The sequence below is a fragment of the Phoca vitulina genome, unplaced genomic scaffold (assembly GCF_004348235.1).
Source record: "Phoca vitulina isolate PV1807 unplaced genomic scaffold, GSC_HSeal_1.0 scaffold3, whole genome shotgun sequence".
NCBI classification, from domain to species: Eukaryota; Metazoa; Chordata; class Mammalia; order Carnivora; family Phocidae; genus Phoca; species Phoca vitulina.
The window spans coordinates 84,564,676-84,586,987 of NW_022589706.1; the positions used below are offsets into that span (position 1 = coordinate 84,564,676).

The 22,312-nt window shown below is 40.9% G+C and overlaps 1 protein-coding gene across 1 annotated transcript in view; it reads left to right on the plus strand.

The window, feature by feature from the left end:
- MCUB (mitochondrial calcium uniporter dominant negative subunit beta) overlaps positions 1–22,312 on the plus strand; it is a 95,389-nt gene that overhangs the window by 17,389 nt on the left and 55,688 nt on the right. The gene's annotated exons all lie outside the window — the stretch shown is intronic.

The window sequence follows — 22,312 nt, forward strand, 5'->3', positions numbered from 1 at the left end:
GTTTTTATTGAAGTTGATGATAGAGAGCATTTGTACTTGTTCAGTTAGACTGCGTGTTCTCTGAAGTCTGGGACCTTGCGTGATAGCTCTGTACTTTGAAATGCATAGTTCTGGTGGGGTTGATTTCTGTTTTTTTCCCCTCTAGCATATTTTAGTTGTAGGGACTCTAGTTAAACCCCACATTTAAAGCAAAGCAGGACCAACATGTACAGTTGTGCATACTTTGTCCTTGCTTAAGGGTGTTGCATCTAGGGGTGCCTGGGTGGCTCAGTCGTTAAGCGTCTGCCTTCGGCTCGGGTCATGATCCCAGGGTCCTGGGATCGAGCCCCGCATCGGGCTCCTTGCTTGGCAGGAAGCCTGCTTCTCCTCCTCCCACTCCCCCTGCTTGTGTGCCCTCTCTCGCTGTGTCTCTCTCTGTCAAATAAATAAATAAAATCTTTAAAAAGTATACCTAGGAAGGGAAGCTGACTTTTAAATTCACTCGAGGGCAGCTATGGGTCAGTGCAAACATCCTGACCACTGCCACATAGAGGAGATTTGTATTACAGTCCGCTTTGAGTTTCTTCAGAGATTGAGTCAAACATGAAGTCTGGCTGAAAATGGCAGTTAGAGGACAGAAGAAATAACCAAATTCCTGTAAAGGAACATAACAAGATTTGAAAATTACTTTTGTAACAAGCTTGAAATGAAAGTTTATGGGTAATGGGAGTATCCTCTTAAAAGATAGTTATAGGGTCGCCTGGGTGGCTCAGATGGTTAAGCGTCTGCTTTTGGCTCAGGTCATGGTCCCAGAGTCCTGGGATCGAGCCCCATGTTGGGCTCTCTGCTCAGCAGGGAGCCCGCTTCTCCCTCTCCCTCTGCTTTTCTCTCCACTTGTGCTCTCTGGCTCTGTCTCTCTGTCAAATAAATAAATAAAATCTTAAAAAAAAAAAGATTTTAACAGGAAACAGTGATTAAATGACTAATATATAAAGCTATGTTCTAAGTGTTGCATAATTACTGAGATCATAGTCTTAACTTTTTCTAAGAAATGAGCTCATATAAAAATATCAGATATCAGCCTATGCTGGAGGCTTTGTAAAAATGAATTAAGAAGTATTTAGTTCTTTTCTCAAATGTTACAAATAGTAATTTTGCTGCCTTTATTGTACTGAAAAAATTAAGCCAGTAGAAATGAAAGCTTGTTTGCTATTTTGGTTGGTAGATTTGACATACTTAGAAGCTAAATCCCATGTGCTTTGTGGCCATAATGTGGTCTAAAACACAGAAACTTTAAAGAGTTACTTCACTATCTAAGGGACAGATCTCAAAAGGTTCATTTGTCATTTAAGGCGTTAGTTGTTAAAAGCTACTGAGTTTAGCAGAAACCTTCACCTTTCCAGTTGTAGAAGGCAAATCACAATTTTGTGATGGTCTCTTTACCAAAATGTCCCAATGGAAAGATAAGGTAGGGTTGTGGCTGAATGGGCAAGAATACATCTTTAAAATATATCCTCTATTTCTCATCTTTAAAAATATTCATGCTAAAGGATGGCACATCAAAGTGAGGGTGAAATGTTGTAGCGGGTAGATGTGTTTCTCATTCTGCTGTGGTGCTGCAAATCGCCAGGGAACTCATTCTGTTGCCTTGGGCTGCCGCCAAGAAACTGGGTGTGTCTGCAGTGAGGAGTTTGGTGTTTGAGTGGCTGAATTCAGTTGTGTTTTTCTCTGTCAGCTAAATTGACATGTTTTCTTTTGAGTTTTTGAGGTTTGCACTCCGATGCTGCAATCGTCCACTTTTAGCAGGGTTTGAATATTGGAAATGGCCAGTGAAAGAAGATCTTGTTTTATCTCCTGCCACCCTCTATTGAAGATTGTGTCTGTTCTTGTTATCCCTTATGAAGGGTTACATTTCTTAGTTCGATACTAACAAAAATTCCTCTCCTGGCAAACTGATGCCTTTCTGCTAGTAGTAAGTGCTAAGTCAGCCTGACCTTTTTTTCTCGCCATGCCTCACGGAAGTTACAAGGGCCGTGTTTTATGCCTCACTATTGATACTTTCCATAGCCCATCCCATCAATTCTCAGCTTTTATTTATTTATTTATTTATTTATTTATTTATTTATTTATTTAAGATTTTATTTATTTGACAGAGACACAGAGAGGGAACACAAGCAGGGGGAGTGGAAGAGGGAGAAGCAGACTTCCCGCTGAGCAGGGAGCCTGATGCGGGGCTCGATCCCAGGACTCTGGGATCATGACCTGAACTGAAGGCAGACGTCTAACGACGGAGCCAACCAGGCACCCCTTATTTATTCTTTTAAAAATTTATTTTATTTAAAAAAATTTTTAAGTAATCTCTGTGCCTACCATGGGGCTTGAACTTACAGCCCCGAGATCAAGAGTCACATGCTCTGGGACGCCTGAGTGGCTCAGTCGGTTAAGCATCTGCCTTTGGCTGAGGTCATGGTCCCAGGGTCATGGGATCAAGTCCTGCATCTGGTTCCTCGGGCTCAGCAGGGAGCCTGCTTCTCCCTCTGCCTGCCGCTCCCCCTGCTGGTGCTCTCACTCCCTCTCCCTCTCTCTCTCTGACAAATAAATAAATAAAATCTTAAAAAAAAAAAAAAAGTCGCATTCTCTGCCGACTTAGCCAGCCAGGCTCCCCTTAGCTTTTCTAACACCTGTTTTATAAATTGTTGATGGTGGGGAATTGAATGCAGTATAAAGAATGATTGATAAATCATATTGCACAGACATTTTTGGTTAATTTTTCATGGAATCTGATAAACTATTTTTGAAATTCATTTGGAAAAGAATAGTCAAAATTTAAAAAAACAAGAAAGGGACTTGTCCTAACATGTCATTTAAGACTATCACAATTAAGACAGTGTTGTATTGATTCAGGAATATCTAAATGGATCAGGGAATAGAAGAATGAATAGAGAAACAGACTATTAATGAGAATTTAGTATATTATAAAAGTGGCATTTCAGACCACTAAGGAAATGGTAGATTACTTGGTCAATGATTTTGGGGTAATTGATTATCCATTTGGAAAAATAAAGAAATGTAAATTTGTACTTCATATATTCACAAAATTTCATAAGATTTGAAAGGGTCAGTATGAAAAACTTTGGAAGTATTAGAAGAAAATACATGAGAATATAATCTTGACTATGAGGTATAAATGAAAATATTGGTAAATTTCATGTTAAGCTAATATACCAAAGTAATCAGTTTTTTAAAAGATTTGTGTAGTTATTAGTATATTAGTAAAACTCTTCATAAACATAATTTTTAATAGTTGCATAATATTCCATAATGCAGCTGTAGCATTGTATGCTTGACGTTCTTAGTTACATTTTTTTAAACCCTTGAGCGAATTTATGTTTTCTACAAGATGGTCCTCTGAACTGGGTTCAGATAATCCAGGAAAGATACTAAATTAGAAGACCCTCTTGATCCAGATACTTTTCTTTCTTGCAGTTTCACATTTGATATTCTGGTTGGTTTAAGACATGCCCTTTTACATTTGTTCTTTTTAAAAAGTGACTTATTAAAGTTGCATTTTAAAATTGCTCTATTAATTCGTTTGCTTTTAGAATTCTCTTGTTACCAATGTATTTGCTCCCCTATTTTATCTGTGCCTACTGTGCTAAACCATCAGGAATCTGGCATGGTATAAACAACTTAGAATGAAAAGACTTTCACATGTAGGCAGTGGAATCTTCTTTTCAAGGGCTGTGTTTGGGTGAAACCCAAAATATGAACCAGATATAATGCACGCCTGAGGGAAATGGTGTGGCGTTCCAGGCTCTGGTCTGTCTAGTATGCCTTTGGCCATCCCCACCAGGTGTGTGGGGCACCTCTGCACATTGCTTGGAACATGCTTTGACAACCACTGATAATAGCAGTGTTCAGGTGAAAAGGCAGAAGGGTGTACAAACGTTTAGAGTAAGGGCCCTAGTGAGGTTCCCAGGATTTAAGAGCCAGTCTCCTTTAAAGGGAATGCATTGTGCTTTTTTTTTTTTTAAAGATTTTTTTATTTTTTTATTTTTTATTTATTTATTTATGTTTTTAAGATTTTATTTATTTATTTGACACAGAGAGAGATAGTGAGAGCAGGAACACAAGCAGGGGGAGTTGGGAGAGGGAGAAGCAGGCTTCCTGCCGAGCAGGGAGCCCGATGTGGGACTTGATCCCAGGACCCTGGGATCATGACCTGAGCCGAAGGCAGACGCTTAACGACTGAGCCACCCAGGTGCCCAAGTTTTTTTTATTTTTTATTTGAGAGAGAACACAAGTAGGGGAAGCGGCAGGCAGGGGGAGAGGGAGAAGCAGGCTTCCCGCTGAGCAGGGAGCCCGATGCGGGGCTCGATCCCAGGACCCTGGAATCACGACCTGAGTCGAAGGCAGACGCTTAACGGTCTGAGCCACCCAGGCGCCCCATGCATTGTGCTTTTTGAAGTTATTTTTGTGTAGCCATGTTGGCATGCATTCATTCATTCAAGGTGGGGGGGGGGGGGGGGGAGAGAGAGAGAGAGAGAGAGAGAACCCAAGTAGGGGGAGCGGCTGGCAGAGGGAGAAGCAGGCTTCCCACTGAGCAGGGAGCCGGACGCGGGGCTCGATCCCAGGATCCTGGGACCATGACCTGAGCCGAAGGCAGCCACTTAATGACTGAACCACCCAGGTGCGGGCCTCCCCCCATGTTGGCATTCTTCTAACAGTCCTCCAAATGACAGCTGCTGATGCCCTCATCAGTTTCTTTGGAAGGTGGAGCCTAAAGTACAAAAGATTTTTAGTTACTTCTTTTGCCTCAAGGTGAAGGCCCTGCCTGGCCCAACAAGTTACCATCCTCCTGGTGTGACTGAGTCTTTGTCAGAAGGTGGGGCAGGGCCCGCGTGACTCCTTCATCTTGCTCCTTGTCTACATGCTGGTGCTTCCCTCCGCTCTGGAAATAACTTGCAGGGCGGTCTGTGCAGAGAGGCGGCGGCTCGCACTAACCCAGGGCGTGCTGGCAGCCTCCGGAAGGCTTTGCCTCTCTGCAGACACAGGTCCTGTGCAGGCTACCTCTGCTCTCACCCCACCTGCTTTAGTTTAATGATGTAGAGAAAGCCCCTAAGTTTTTCGGTATTGGGGGCAGAGTTCTAGTCTACAGAAACCTTCATTTTCGTCACCATCTCCTGTTCTGGGATGCAGACGGAGACATAGACACAGACTGTCGTATTAAATTGTTTCCCTGGGGCTGCTCAGATGAATTTCTGAGTGAGCTTTAATGGCTGCGTACTGAAATCGGCTCCTTCTGATGGTGTTTTTCTTTCTTCTAGTTCTGCTGATCATTAAGGTTTATGAGGGGAGAGATTATGTCCCTTTTGTATCCCCAGGGCCTGGCATAGCTCCTGGCACCGGCCTGATTTTGTCCATCTGCCTGGCCATGCAGGAATCCCGTTTCTTTCTTCATGGTCATGGCCCTTACTCAGAACTGCCTCATCATAGCTTAGATGAGAACGTTGGGAAGGTCTTGGGTTTCTTCCCTCTTGTTCATGCAGATCCCACCAATTTATCTGGTGGTAGACTCCTCCTTACACTGTTTCTTTTTTTCTTTAATTAGAGAGAAGTACCCCTCAGTTAAGACAAATTCAGATCCATTTCCTGTTCTGTTTTTTTTTTTTTTTTTTTTTTTAAGATTTTATTTATTTATTCATAAGAGAGAGAGGGGCAGACGGAGAAGCAGGCTCCCCCCTGAGTAGGGAGCCCGATGCGGGACTGGATCCCAGGACCCTAGGATCATGACCTGAGCCGAAGGCAGACACCCAACCATCTGAGCCACCCAGGCGCCCGTCCTGGTCTGTTTTTGTTATTTTGTGAGAAGGGCATAGTCTTAAAAGATTTTCTATTGGAAGGCTTTTAGAATTAGGCTAAGAATAGTAGTACCACAAGCCTTTTTTCTGAGTTCTGAGAGTAAGTAACCCTTGGATCCTCAGTTTCTTTAACTATAAAAAGACTTTAGAGATATATAAAAGTAAGGGTACCTTTGAAAGTGTTTTATGAACGGCGGGGTGCCTACAATTGTTGCCCATAATTGACTTCCTATTGCTTTTGTTTCTTTATAGTTTAAGCCCTTTCTACACCAGTTTTAAAATAATGTTTGATTAGAACAGTGAAAACTATAATGCAATTTCCATGTTTTATGGACTTTAAAAATTGAGCTTTTTCATTAGAAAGGTCTTATAAAAAGAGTAGAGAAAAAACCCAGTTTTTAAAATTTAGTTTTTTTAGTAGATTCCTATGTGCATACGTTGAGTCAGATAGTTATACAAGTTGCTATGAAAAGCAGGCTTTCATCACTACCTACCAGCAAGCACTCACGACTCTTTTAGCTGATAGGTTTTGTTGCCCTTCGTCGCTCTGAAAGATAGGTCTTATTACTGTCACTTGATATTTGTTTTAGGCATTTTCCGTTGACCTCTAGGAGAATGAGGATTTAGCTCTCCTTACTGCTGCCCTGTACCTTCTTGTCTCCCCATTCTCTCTCTAAAGCTGTAATCTTAGCTCAGTGTTCAGGGTTACCTTGTGACCACGTGGGTGCTCTTCACAGGGGAGCCAGGTAGAAAACTGTGATTACTTCTTTTCTGTACAAGGTCACTCTTGCCCTTAGTGTAGAATTGTTGGTCCACGTACAAGTGTGCGCGTGCACACACATTTGCACTTAATTTTCTTTGTACCACTCAGTATTTCAATCTGGGACTTCCCTTCAGTTGTGAAAATCTCACTGCAGCGAAACTCCTTTGCCATCCTTTCAGTGGTTTCTTTTTGAGAAACTCTTTCCTGGAGCCTCTACCCTCCTGGTCTGTTTGCTCAGCTGCCACCTTTGATCTCCAACCCCCCCACCCCGTTCTTTGGTGTTGGATCCTCACTCAATCAGGTATAGAGCACATCTTGATTGGGTTGGCTGAGTATTGAACTCTATATGGGGAGAGTGTTTTCCTTGGAATTTTGGAGGCATTGCTCCATTCTATTTTAGCTTCTGGTGTTAAGTCCCAGTGCCATTCTGATTCTCGGTCCTCAGTATGAAACCAATTTTTTTGTCTTGGAAGCTTACGTAGGGCCTTTTCTTTGTGCTGTGAGGAAACTTGGTGTTCAGAGATTTCATAAGGGTGGGCCTGTGGCTATAGGTCTTCCCTCATTGTCCTGGCTACTTAGTAGGCCCTCTTGATCTGAAGACTTGTGTCCTTTAGCTCTGGAAATTGTTTTGTTTAATTGATGATTTCCTCCATTCGTAATTGAACTTTTCAGAACTTCTGTTCACTTAAATATTGGATCGATCCTCCTCTTGTCTAATCTTTTTTTCAGTTTCCATTTCTTGGTCTTTTGTTTCTACTTTCTAGGAGATTTTCTTGATCTTCTAAGTGTTCTTTTGAGGTTTTCCTTTTCTGTTGAATTCTGTACTTTCTAAGAACTCTTATTTGCTGAATTTCCTCCCTTAAAAAAAAAAATGACATCCTCTTCTTGCTTTCTGGATGTAATGTCTTATCTCTGAAGATATTAACATGAGGTTTTATTATCTTCTTCTTGCTTAGTCCCTGTTCACATTGATTGTGTTGTTGCTCCTTCTTTCATATTAGGTGTGTGGTACTAAAATAGCTGATAGGAAACTGTGCAATTAGATGGAGTTTATCTAATATGGTGAACATTCTTTTCGGTACAAACGCACAATCCCTTTATCTGCAGTTCCAAAATCTTAAGTTCAAAGTGCCGATATCAGTAGGAACGCACAGATTCTGATTTTAATAAATGGGTTATAATCTCTTATTATCATTATTTATTATCATGCTCAAATTTGGCCAGTGGGAGTTCAGTCTGACCTTTGCATTATTTTGATGTCTTCCTATCATTCTTTGAATACTTCCTTCATGGTGCAGCAAGATGTTCCAAGGCTCATTTTGTATTTTTCTTGCCCTAACATAAGAATTAGCTTTTTCTCCAAAGAGCCCAAGATTCTTTTAGTGGATGATGGTATTTAAAAACCAAGATGTTTTGGCTGCGCGTGTTCCTGGGTACCAGTGTAGCTCTAGCTCAGAAAACCAAGAAAACATAAGAACATTTATATATATATATATATATAGAAATATAAAGAACATTTATATATATATAGAAATATATATATAAAATATTATTTTTGTATATTTTATAACACACTGTATTTTATGTAACATACACGTATATACCATGAGTTCATATGATTCCAGCAAATTCCAACCCAACACCGAAGGTTACGTCTCTAACAGTGAGGGACCTGTCTGCATATTTCAGTATGTAGAATATACAGAAAATAATAATTATAGAATCTCTTTTCTGTGCCACTGCAAAAAGCAAACCTCACTAGAGACCCAATAATTTTTGTGTTTTTAGATAAAATTTGGATACAATGAAGTACATCTTGCGTGCATCCTTTCTACTTTTGACCACGCATAGACCTGTGTAATCTTCTACCAGTGTAAAGATATAGGAACATTTTCATCACACCAGAAAGTTCCCTCATGCTTTTTTTGATAAGTCATGGGAATAATTAAAAAGCAGTGATGTACATGTGGATATATTGACAGGGAGAGAGCCAGGAAAAAACATTTTTAAGGTATGTTCTGTCTTATAAATTCAGTCCTTTTTAGGCATTTACTTGAGAGACTCCACTCATGATCTAATATTTTCTTCATTCTTTCTAGGTGTAACACACTAATGTCTCTTTTTTTTTTTTTTTAAAGATTTTTATTTATTTATTTGACAGAGAGAGAGACAGCTAGAGAGGGAACACAAGCATGGGGAGTGGGAGAGGGAGAAGCAGGCTTCCCGCTGAGCAGGGAGCCCGATGCGGGGCTCGATCCCAGGACCCTGGGATCATGACCTGAGCCGAAGGCAGACGCTTAACGACTGAGCCACCCAGGCGCCCCCACACTAATGTCTCTTTGAAAGTACCAGTAATCACTTCAGGGCTAGAGCAGGTTGGCTAGGCATGCACGTGCAAATATAAACACACATATTTCTTGTGTGCGTTGGTTCAGAATGGCCATTTTGGATACCAACAGTATTTCAGTAATCTTATTTCATATCAATCTTTTCCTGCATAATTAAGAAAAAATAGGAGTTTTCCCTAAAAACTGGGGACAGTATGCATGGAATTACTAGAATAATAAGAAAACATGGTTGTCCAGTCTTTTGTTACAAAGCAAACTCAAGGAAAGATACTTTGTTTCCAGTTTTCCTCTGGAGTTGTGGGGCGAGGGGGGGGGCAGTTATTGGAGCTTGGAGCCTCACTTAGTGTTTGTTGCCCTCTTGCCTTGTAAGGGTATGTAAGACTGAGAGACGGAATGATTATTTGAGGTCATTTCTGGGCATTGTGAGAGTGTGTCCGATTCCTTTCTATGTCTACCTGCATAATGGTCAGCAGGTCAGGTGCCCAGTAAATGACTCTTTTATTAGAATTTATTTGGAACACCAATGTGAATGTTCTTATTCAGAAAAATGGAAAGACTTATTTGAAAACTGGCACTATAATTGAGAAAACTTGATTTCCTTAAGATGGTTAATGCAACATACACGTGTCTCTCCAACTTTGGATCTAGTAATAAACTGTTGATGCCATGTTGGAAGTTTTAGCCATTCTGTATTTTTTTTTTAATTCGTCTTCATTAATATAATGCAGTAAATATTTTTTTCTAGATCATTGAGCTGGATTGCTCCCTGGCACTGTATCAGAGATGTGAAGGCAGGGAAGCCAAATTTAAGCCTGTGTAAATTTCCCTGGTGCTGCCGCTCTGTCTTCTGAATGGTATAGTGAGTCCAAGGATAATGTCAGGACTCCAAAAGGACTGTGTCAGCTTGACTAATTCCCAGACAGATTGTTGGCCAAGTGTTGCTCAGTCCCACTAGTGGAGAAAAGCCTGAGGGAAGAGGTGTAGCCTTCCTTCTTCTATTTCTGTTTAATGACCCCTGCTGCCTAGAAGCCTGCCACACCTCTTCAGAATTCAGCAGAGCCCTGAGATTTTCTAAAAACTGAATATTTACCAAGAGATACAATCTGTGTGTATTTGGAGCACGTGGTAACTATGTCTAAAAAAATTGCTTCCTAGATTCTATGTGGGTTGTTGAAAAGCATGGTTCTGTTGTGAGGGTTATATTGGGGTCCAATTTGCATGTGTTCTTTGGCATGTCACAGCAGTCCACCTGGCGGCCAATTCAGTGAGATTTTTAAGCTTTCCGGGAGAACTGTGAGGGGTACTGTGGGGCTTACTGTTGGGTTACTAGATGCTAGCATTTAAAAGAGAGAGGGAGAGGCAGCGCCTAACTAGCCCTTGGAGAGAATGCTTCACGAAGACAGAGCAGCTCAGCCTGCAGTGAGGATGGACACAGGAGACCAGAAGGACAGGCGTCCCAGGTTGGGACACACAGCGGTGGTGCAGGATGGCCGCAGCTGCATAAATATGAAAGCGGGTCTTCTGGAGGGAGTTTAAATTGCAGGAAAATTGGGTCACATTCTCTTTTAATTCTGATCTGGGTGCTTGATTTTTTCATATTGCCAATGAGGCCTGATTCAAAGGGAGATTTGTTTGAAAACTTCAAGCTGACACTTCGCTCATTGAATTCCTTTTACTTTTAAAATACATATGTGCGGTTTTCTTTCCATAGTCAAATGGTTAATTTTATTTTGTTCTCTGAATTGGCAGCAAAAGAATTAATCGTGAAAGTATTTCGATAGATCAGTGTATAAATATATTCAGCTGTTCAGAATACAGCCAGTCAACTCTTTTATATCAGCCAAATGTGTCAGAATAAATAGACTGGGCATTTATCATCTCAGAAGAATGCTTAAATTTTAACTTTGGAATGAAAACGCATTGAATGTCCTTGACATTTAATAGGTTTTAAAAAAGAAAACGCCAAGGGGCGCCTGTTTGGCTCAGGTTGTTAAGTGTCCTACTCTTGATCCTCAGCTCAGGTCTTGATCTCAGGGTCGTGAGTTCAAGCCCTCCATTGGGCTCCATGCTGGGCATGGAGCCTGCTTAAAAAAAAATAAAAAGAGAAAAAAAGCGACCAAAAAATCAGCTATCACTTTATTTGGGAGGAAAAAAGGTGAAAGTGGGAGAAGAGAGAAGGTATTCTTAATGATGGATATTTAATTAAGTGCTGTGGTCCAAGAACAGAATTGGGTATCATAGCTTACAGTGGAATTCGAAGCCTTAATTAAGTGCTGAGCTTTGCTTGGGATTGAATTTCAAATCAGGTGAAACTTTTTATGTAGTTGGCATTCAAAACCCCATTCCATCCCTCCCAGCTTTTGTTCCATCCTCTTTGACCTCTTTTGGCTGCATGTCTTCTATGACAGAAAAAAAGTCTTGAGTTATGGAAAACACCCGAACTACAAGAAACAACTTTGCAGCCTTTACTGTTTCTTTCTGAAGTTAAGTAAACTTAGCTTTAGCCCCAAAACATGTGCTTACAGAGTATCTACGGTCTTTACACTGCAGTAGTTTTGAGGGAGGACTGTCTAGAAGGTCCTTGGGGATGGCTCTACTTTAGAATGTTCTTTGCTGGATCCTGTGAGTGGTCTCGAGGATTCAGAATCTTGGTTTTTGTCAGTTCATGGTGCGAGTCCAGACCTAGTGAGACCTGAGCTATGCTGGTCAAACTTAAATCTCTTATTAAAATGATGTTAACATTAATTTATAGTTAGAAATGTATGTCATATGCAGGGCAGTGTTTTCCTTGAACTGAGATATCTTGGAGATGCAAATCAGTCAGAAGTTGCTCGTTGGACAGGGGCTTCAGGGATATATTGTCTAGGCTGTGATGAGCAAACCCATTTCCACAATAAGAAATGCAGATTTTTAGTGGTGAAATGGCAAAAGTACTTGATTGTGATTCAGGAGATCCGGGTTCTAGTGCTAGTTTTGCTACTACCTGTGTGACCTTAGCAATTCCTTCACCTTTTTGGGCTCCGGTGCCCTTATTTTTTCTTTTTTTAAGATTTTATTTATTTGACAGAGACACAGCGAGAGAGGGAACACAAGCAGGGGGAGTGGGAGAGGGAGAAGCAGGCTTCCCGCTGAGCAGGGAGCCCGATGCAGGGCTCAATCCCAGGACTCTGGGATCATGACCTGAGCCGAAGGCAGACGCTTAATGACTGAGCCACCCAGGCGCCCCTGGTGCCCTTATTTTTAAAAAAGCAATAATTAGGTGGCCTTTGTACCTCAGATGTAGCTTTTCTTTCCTTACTAGTGTTCAGTGCCTCTAATAAATTTCCAGCTCTCATCCAGATGTTGAGTATCCTACATTTTCCACTTTGTACTTTGCTGTGCTGCTATAGTAAAATGGTATATTCATAGATTAAAAGCTGTTTTAAAGATCAGCCCAACACCGTCATCCATTTGATGCTTGTGGGAGCCCCATGCAGACTTAAAAACAGTCAGCTCTTTGGGGCTGAGACGTTGCCTTAGGTACTTGGACATCCCTGGGTCACTGTCAGCTAGTGGTAGGAGTAGGTCTGAGAGGGAGCTGAGAAAGACCCTAATTGCGGAGCTTAGCTTTGAGAATAAGAACTAGATAGGATGGGTTGGAACTGAGAGGCCCACAGCTCCTCCGTGGGGGGAGCTTGGGGAGTACGGAGACATGTTTTCATCATATCATTTAATTTTTGGACCCCATGTGCATCTCTCACCTCTGAGGAGGCTTGTTCTATAAGACTAACCTAAAATACATAAAGGGGGTCCTATTTGCTTCCTAGTGGATGCTCCCTTTCTAACTTGCTTGATTGCTCTTAGGTTTGCTGCTCCTCAATCTTTGAGGTTTGAGATGTTAACCTACTTGTATAGTTATGTGATTGAGGTCTCTCTCTCTCTTTCTCTCTTTTTAAAGATTTGAGAGAGGGAGGGTTTGAGGTTTAGCCTACTTGCATAGTTATGTGATTGAGATCTCTCTCTTTTTAAAGATTTATTTGAGAGAGAGCTTGAGCGAGCAGGTGGCAGGGCAGAGAATTTCAAGCAGACTCCTCACTGAGCGCGGAGCCCAGAGCCTGACACAGGGCTCGATCCCACGACCCCAAGGTCCTGACCTGAGCTGAAACCAAGAGTCAGATGCTCAACTAACTGAGCCACCCAGGTGCCCCATGATTGCTATCTCTATATACACATATACATATACGTGTGTGTATGAATACTGTGGAAAGATAAGACATCTGGGTCAGGGAAAATCATTCTTTATTTAAAAAAGAATTATTTATTGATACAACCAGATCAACACCTAGAGTACCATGGAGCAATGAAAGCTCATGGAATTTCTCTGTGCAGGTGGCAGGTTTGACCCCATAGAGGGAGATGACGCTAGTGTATTTTCTCCATTTATATACAGAAGAGAGGCAGTCATTCCCCTCCTCTCTCATAAGGAGGGAGAAAAACCTTTGCTCCTTTTAGATAAGATAGAAAGGCTCTTAGGTTCCTACCCTAACCTTTTGGAATACAGATGCATCTCTCTGAGGGCCAGATAAACATCCCTGTCTTCTGGATTTTTATGTCCAGGTGATGTTTCCAGGGTCTGCGCTTCTGTAAATACCTGGGAAGATAATGCTTCTGCCTTCCTGGCATGTTGGGAATTTAGCCTAGGTGCCTAGTCTGGGCTGTAACCATTTGGCCCTCTGTGGAGATAAGTTTTATCATCCCTTTTGGATCGAGCAATTAACTAGACAAATGGCTATAGATCTAATCCTCATGGCTTATGAAAAGCAAAATGCATCTAAGAGAAGTGAAAGCAAACATTTGTTATCTTTATATCTTATATTTTCCTTGTCTCAGGAGGCTAGGACTTTTATAAGAACACTGAGAAATCCAGGGAAGTTTTATTTCTCCAAATCCACCAAAGGTGCTTTCACAATTCTGTTAATATCTATTTTTTTTTGAAGTACTGACTTAATAGAGAAATAAAAGGGGGTAATTCAGTTGCTTAGACATCATGAGTGAGGATTACGAGAAATTAGGGTCAAATCTCACTGTGATTCAAATAGAATTCTAGGCATGTATTTTTTCTGTTGGAAAAAAGGCTGATGGTTTGAAGGTGATTTCCTTCTATTGATATCACTCATGCTGGCAAAACTGAAGCAGATGGCAAACTGGGGCATTTTAAATTCCACTGCTAGCTGAAACTATAAGAACATAAAGCCCTGTGATTATGCTGCATTGATCAAGTGATTAAAATGAAAAGAGTACATTTTGGAACCTAGAATTTCTCCTGATCTCCTTTACTAGATTGACGACTTGAGAATTTTAGAATAAAATAACTGTCATTTAAGAGAGACTGCTCATTCTTTTTCTTTTTCCCCCCATTAATTTTGTTGGTCTTGTGGTATATTAGCTCAGACTTCTATAACAAAATATCATAGATGGAGTGGTTTAAACAATCCACATTTTTTTTGGTCACAATTTTGGAGGCTGAGAAATTCAAGGTCAAGATGCGGCAGATTTGGTTCCTGGTGAGAACTTTGTTCTCAGTCTACAGACCCTACCTTCTCATCATGTGCTTGCATGGCAGGGGGAGAAAGCTCTGGGGTCCTGGTCTTCTTACAAGGGAACTAATCCCATCATGAGGGCTCCATCCTCTTGACCTCATCAGGACCAAATTTCCTCCCAGTGGCTCTGCCTCCTAGTATCACGTTGGTGATTAGGGCTTTAACATACAAATTTTGTGGGGAGGTGAACATTCAGTCCGTAACAGAAGATTTGAGTGTGACTTCAGTAAAAGATGGGAAATTCAACAACTACAAGTTTCCCTTCTGAAATCCTAACAAAACAAGAATACAGGAATAAGGGCGCCTGGGTGGCTCAGTCGTTAAGTGTCTGCCTTCGGCTCGGGTCATGGTCCCAGGGTCCTGGGATCGAGCCCCATGTCGGGCTCCCTGCTCAGCGGGAGGCCTGCTTCTCCCTCTCCCACTCCCCCTGCTTCTGTTCACTCTCTCGCTGTGTCTCTCTCTGTCAAATAAATACATAAAATCTTTAAAAAAAAAAAAAAAAAAAAGAATACAGGAATCAAAAAGATATATGCCTACAAGGATAAAGAAATTGGGAAAAGAGGCAATCACAACAAAATACTGGTGCTACAAAGCAGACAAGCCTGTATTACTTATCTATTGTCATATAACAAAGATACACCAAAACCTAGTGGTTAAAACAATGCCCATTTATCTACCAGTTTCCGTGGGTCAGGAATCCAGGCATGCTTCAGGGTCTCTCCCAGGCTGAAATCATGATGTTGGCTCTGGGCCAGAGGTTAACCTCCATTCCTTGCCTCTCCGATATGGCAGCTTGCTTCATCAAAGCATGCAGGCTGAGATGCAGCAGAGCTAGTCTTCTAGCTAGTAGATAGAAAGTCTTAGAACCTAAGCATGGAAGTAACATCCCATCACTTTTACCGTTACCGTTTGCTAGAAGCAAGTCACTGGGTCCTGATCACACCCAAGGGGAAGTGGTCATAAAAGGGTGAAAATGTCAGGAACGAGATCACTCTGGGTCTTTTTTTTAATTGAAATATTTATTGAGATAATTGCACATTCACAGGTGGTTTGTAAGATAATACAGAGAGATCTGGTGTGCAGCTTACCCGTTTTCCCCAAAAGCAATATTTTGCAAAACTAGTATAATATCAGACCCAGGATATTGATAGTAACATTGATGTAATCCACTAGTTTTATTTCCCAGTTTTACTTGTACTTGTTTGGATGTATGTGTGTGTGTTCAGTTCTGTACAAATTTGTACAGTTTTATCATGTGTGGATTTGTGTATCCACCCCTGCAGTCATGGATCCTTTGTGTAGAGCTCCATGTTTGCAAACCACATACAACAGACCATCTCATGACTTACATACCTCCAAGGTGCAAAAAATACATTCACTTCTATCCAAGGCCCCCAGAGCCTCATCTCATTTCAGCATCAAAGTCCAAAATGGTGTCATCTGAATCAGGTCCAGGCCTTTTGGGTATAGTCCCTCTCCAACTGCAGACCTGGGGAGGAAATAGGTTTTCCGCCCCAACACACTTGGTTGCTGATTTGATGATCCCTCATTAGTGTGAAGCAGCAGCTGGGCCTTCAACTCCTCCACTCTCTCCTGGATCCTCCTCAGCCTCTCTGACTCCTGGGTCATGTGCGTGACTTTCCCTCTCTGAGGAAGGGCTCCAGCTTCTGCAGAATACCCTTGTCACCAAGATCAGAGGCAGCAGGAACTGACCGATTTCAGCCCATCCTCATGGGCTCCAGGTTGTGCTTGTGGTTCTTAGCTTGTTTTCTCTGCCGCACTTTGGATTCATCTTCCTTTCCTGACTACCCGCTCTGTGGACTTCAGCTCCAGAATCAGACATGACGATGACAGCTTTCTAGAAAGTGCTTGACCAGTTCCCCCAGTTGCCCAAGGTCAGATCTCTGTAACAAACCTTTGTGTAGTTATGCAGTACGTTCTCAGTGGTTTACCTCTTTGGTTGAATCCCAACTCCTACACGGTCCAAAAAGCTGACCATCAGGCAGCAGTAAGGAAAACTAAGAAACAAACCAATTTATATCATTTAACCATAGGATTTGATGGAACCAGTGCCTCCAGAAGTATGGGGTAAATTATGGGTTATAAACATGAGGATTGGTTGAAGATCTGTTTAAAAAGCTATTAGATAACATAACAATAAAAAAATTAAAAAAAAAACTATTAGACCCCAAACTCTCTATATAGGTGGGCAGGTGCCCTCTCTCCCACCTGGAAGGAATGCCACAGTTGTATTTTTCTTTCTTTCTTTTTTTTTAAGATTTTATTTTATTATTATTATTATTTATTTATTTATTTATTTATTAGAATGAGAGAGAGCATGAGAGGGGGGAGGGTCAGAGGGAGAAGCAGACTCCCCACCGAGCAGGGAGGCCCGATGCGGGACTCGATCCTGGGACTCCAGGGTCATGACCTGAGCCAAAGGCAGTCGTCGCCCAACCAACTGAGCCACCCAGGCGCCCCTTATAGTTGTATTTCTTAAGACTGGGGACCTTAGGCACCAATGAGAACTGGCATACTCTGGAAAACAGGACAATTGAGTGAAAGTTAACTTACCAAAGTTGAGACTGCAGCCATCTTTCTTTACCCTGTAATCCTAGCCCTTAGGATTACATCCTCCAAGCACATTATAGAGGAGCCTCTTATAAGAAATCTGACCAACCCAAAAGAAGAGACTTGAAAATGCTGGCATTGTAGACAATCCTGAACAAATAGGATTGTCATAAGTAGGGATTTATTTGCTAGGTCTCAACAAATAAAAACTTGAAGAAGGTGGTATATTCCTTCTGAGTATATTCCTCAAAGAATAATAATCTTCCTTTATCTGTGAAAGACCATCTTTTCTTCCATGGGCAAATCTGGTAAGGGTCACTATATGGAGTGCTGAGGGAGAAGACACTCATGACTAGTGATACATATCGGTAATATTTGTTCCAGCAATCAGTGAGTGACAAGCCTTATCACTGTGTGCAGCTTTTGTCCACTTAGGACAGGAAAGGAAGTACCCCCACAGCTTACATCATATTCACCAGTGAAAAGCTGAAAGCTTTTCCTCTAAGATCAGGAAGAAGACAAGGATGCCCACTCTCGCCCCTTTTATTCAACATAGGATTGGAAGTCTTAGGTGGAGCAGTTAGGCAAGAAAAAGAAATAAGAGGCCTCCAACTCGAAAAGGAAGAAGGAAAACTTTGCCATTGTTTGCAGATGACATACTGTTATATATAAAAACCCTGAAGAGTCCACCAAAAAACAGAACTAATAAATGATTCAGTAAAGTTGCAGGACATGAAAATCCGTATACAAAAATCATTTGTTTCTGTACACTAATAACAAACTACCAGAAAGAGAAATTAAGAAAACAGTTCCACTTAAAATTGCATCAAAAAGAATAAAATACCTAGGAATAAATTTAACCAAGGGGGTGAAAGACCTGTACACTGAAAACTGACATTGATGAAAGAAACTGAACAAGACACAAATGAATGGAAAGCTATTCTGTGCCTGTGGATTGGAAGAATTAGTATTGTTAAAATATCCGTGCTACCCAAAGCAATCTGTAGATTCAGTGAAATCCACAAACAAAATTCCAGTGGTTTCATCAAGATAAAAAGCTTCTGTACAACAAAGGAAACAATCAATGAAACTAAAAGGCAACCTACAGAATGAGAGAAGATTTTTGCAAATGACCTGATAAAGGGTTAGTATCCAAGATCTATAAAGAACTAATCAATCAGCACTCAGGAAACAATCCAGTTAAGAAATGGGCAGAAGACATGAACAGACATTTTTCCAAGGAAGACATCCAGATGGCCAACAGACACATGAAAAGATGCTCAACATTACTCATCATCAGGGAAATACAAATCAAAACCATAATGAAATATACCACCTCACACCTGTCAGAATGGCTTAAATTAACAACTCAGGAAACAACAGTTGATGAGGATGCGGAGAAAGGGGAACCCTCCTACACTGCTGGTGGGAATGCAAATGGCTATAGCCACGCTGGAAAACAGTATAGAGGTTCCTCAAAAAGTTAAAAATAGAACTACCCTGTGACCCAGCAATTGCACTGCTACATATTTACTCAAAGGATACAAAAATAGTAATTCAGAGGGAGACATGCACCCTGATGTTTATAGCAGCACTATCAAAGATAGCCAAATTATGGAAAGAGCCCAAATGTCCATTGACTGATGAATGGATAAAGAAGAGGTGGTGTATATACAATGGTATATTACCCAGCCATCAAAAAGAATGAAATCTTGCCATTTACAACAATGTGGATGGAACTAGAGTGTATTATACTAAGCAAAATAAGTCAGAAAGACAAATACCATATGATTTTATTCATGTGGAATTTAAGCAACAAAACGGTTGAACATAGGGGAAGGAAAAAAAGAGAGGGAGGCAAATTGTAAGAGACTCTTATGCTATAGAGGACAAACTGAGGGTTGCTGGAGGGGAAGTGAGTGGGGCTTGGGCTAAATGGGTGATGGGTATTAAGGAGAGCACTTCTTGTGATGAGCACTGGGTGTTATATGTAGGTGATGAATCACTAAATTCTACTCCTGAGACCAGTATTACACTGTATGTTAATTAGGATTTAAAAACTCATGTACTTCTGGAAAAAAAAATTCCAGTGGCATTTTTCTTTTCTTTTTAAAGATTGTTTGTTTGTTTGTTTGACAGAGACACAGCGAGAGAGGGAACATAAGCAGGGGGAGTGGGAGAGGGAGAAGCAGGCTTCCCGCTGAGCAGGGAGCCCGATGCGGGGCTCGATCCCAGGACCCTGGGATCATGACCTGAGCCGAAGGCAGACGCTTAACGACTGAGCCACCCAGGCGCCCCTCCAATGGCATTTTTCATAGCAGTGCAACAAATAATCCTAAAATCTGTATGGAACCACGAAAGACCCCAAATAGCCAAAGCAATCTTGAGAAGGACGAAACTGGAGGCATTGCACTCCCTGATTTCAAATATACTACAGAACTATAGTAATCAATCAAAAACAGTTTGATATTGGCATAAAAATAGACATATAAATTAGTGGAATAGAATGAAGAGCCCAGAAATAAAAACATGCATATATGCTCAATTATTTATGACAAAGGAGCATAGAATATAAAATTAGAGAAAGGGGATAGTCTTCAATAAATAGTGATGGGAAAACTGGACAGCCACATGCCAAAGAATGAAAGTGGATTATTGTTTTATACATGACCACTAACTTGATTATAGATTTGAATGGAAGACCTGAAACCATTAAACTCCTAGAAGAGAACATAGGCAATAAGCTTCTCGGCATCAGTCTTGGGGATGATTTTTTGGATTTAACACCAAAAGCAAAGACAGTGAAAGCAAAAATAAACAAATAGTACTACATCAAACTAAAAGTTTCAGCACAGCAAAGGAGACCATCAGCAAAAGGGAAAGGCAACCTATCAAATAGGAGGAAATATTTGCAAATCATATGTCTGAAAAGGGGTTAATAACCAAAATATATAAAGAATTCATACAGCTCAATAGCGAATAAACTATCTGATTAAAAAAAAAAAAAAGGGAATCTGAAAGACATTTTTCCAAAGAAGACATACAGATAGATGGCTAGCAGGTCTATGAAAAAGGTGCTCAGCATCACTAATCATCAGGGAAACGCAAATTAAAACCACAATGAGGTATCACTTCACCTCTGTTAGAATGGCTATTATCAAAAAGATAAGAAATTACAAATGTTGAGGTTGTAGAGAAAGGGGACCCTTCCTTGTGCACTCTTGGGAATGTAAATTGGTGCAGCCACAATGGAAAGCAGTATAGAGGTTCGTTAAAAAATTAGAACTACCGTATAATCCAGCAGTCCCATTTCTGGATATTTATCTGGAGAAAATGAAAACACTAACTTAAAAAGATACGTGCACTACCTTGTTCGGTGCAGCATTATTTACAGTACTCAAGACATGGAAGCAACCTAAGTGTCCATTGATGGATGGATAAAGAAGATGGGGGTGTGTGTGTGTGTGTGTACCATAAAGAAGATGGTGTGTGTGTGTATATGGTGCATATATATATATATACCATAAAGATGTGGAATGGAATGTGCTAATATTAACCATAAAAAGAAGGAAATCTTACTATTTGTGTCAACATGGGTGCATCTCGAAGGCATTATGCTAAGTGAAATAAGTCAGAGAAAGCAAATATTGTATGATCTCACTTATGGAATCTTAAGAAAAAACTGAATTCAGAGATACAGAGAGCAGAGATTGGTGGTTGCCAGGGATGGGGATAGGGGTAGATAAAATGGGCAAAGATGGGTAAAAGGTATAAACTTCCAGCTTATAAAATGGGTTGTAATACACAGCATGGCAACTATCATTAATACTGTACTACATATTTGAAAGTTGTTAAGAGTGGATTTGTTTTTCTAAGTAAGCTCTAGGTGCAACTTGGGGCTTGAACTCACAACCCCAAGATCAAGAGTTGGCTGCTCTATTGTTTGAGGCAGGCAGGCACCCCCTAAGAGTAGATTTTAAAAGTTATCATGAGAAAAAAGTTGTAACTGTATGTGGTAATGGATGTTAACTAGCTTATTGTGGTGCTCATTTTTCAATACATACAAATATTAAATCACATTTTTTACTTGAAACTATAATGTTATGTCAGTCATATCTCAATTAAAAAAAAAATACCTCCAACATGATGAGTAGTAACTTACGAAACTGATAGCTACAGAGAGGACGTAGACCAAAACTTAAAGTTCAAAAAGGATAGATGTAAAATGGTAAGTGATAGATCCATAGTGTCTTGCACTTCTTACTCAACAAACATTTGTGGAAAGAATAAATGAATATTTTGATACTTTTTTCCCCTTTAGTGCATATTTCTAAATTGCTGTTCTAATCTGTCTTATCTCCTTTTACAGTGCTCAGCTTTGCTTAAATTGTAACTATTTTCTGCTGGGGAATTTTACATGTTATTTTTACTGCTCTATCTTAGCAATAGGACGTACTTTTAGGTCTATAGTATGTATACTATCCTGACGTACATTTTGCTTCCTATGGATTTTTTTTTTTTTTTTTAAGATTTTATTTATTTATTTGACAGAGAGAGACACAGCGAGAGAGGGAACACAAGCAGGGGGAGTGGGAGAGGGAGGAGCAGGCTTCCCGCGGAGCAGAGAGCCTAATGTGGGCTCGATCCCAGGACCCTGGGATCATGACCTGAGCCGAAGGCAGACACTTAACGACTGAGCCACCCAGGCGCCCCCCAAGTAAGTTTTTGGTAGTACCTTACCTCTAGTAGAGTCTACGCGATGGGGCTGCTTTGTCCACTGCCTCTACCAGTTATTACCTGACAGAATATGCAACTATGAGGAAATACAGTTCTAAATTTTGTCCTCCTCCCTTTCATCCAGCCCAGCTTTATTTTGCTTTCATTTGGACCTGACACTTTAAACATGTGTGCCTTAGCCTGTTTTGCCGACTTTTGGATTTTCTTGAGTGCAGACTTACGACTTTCATTTAAGCCACTAAAATTTCAGTGAAGAGGAAAGTGAGAATTCATCCACTAACCATGCTGGGGGTGACTGGGTGGCTCAGTCTGTTAAGCGTCTGCCTTCAGCTCAGGTCATGATCCCAGGATCCTGGGATTGAGCCCCACATCGAGCTCCCTGCTCAGCGGGGAGCCTGCTTCTCCCTCTCCCTCTGCCTGTCACTCCCTGTGCTTGTGCTAGTGTGCGCTCTCTCAATTAATAAATAAAACAAA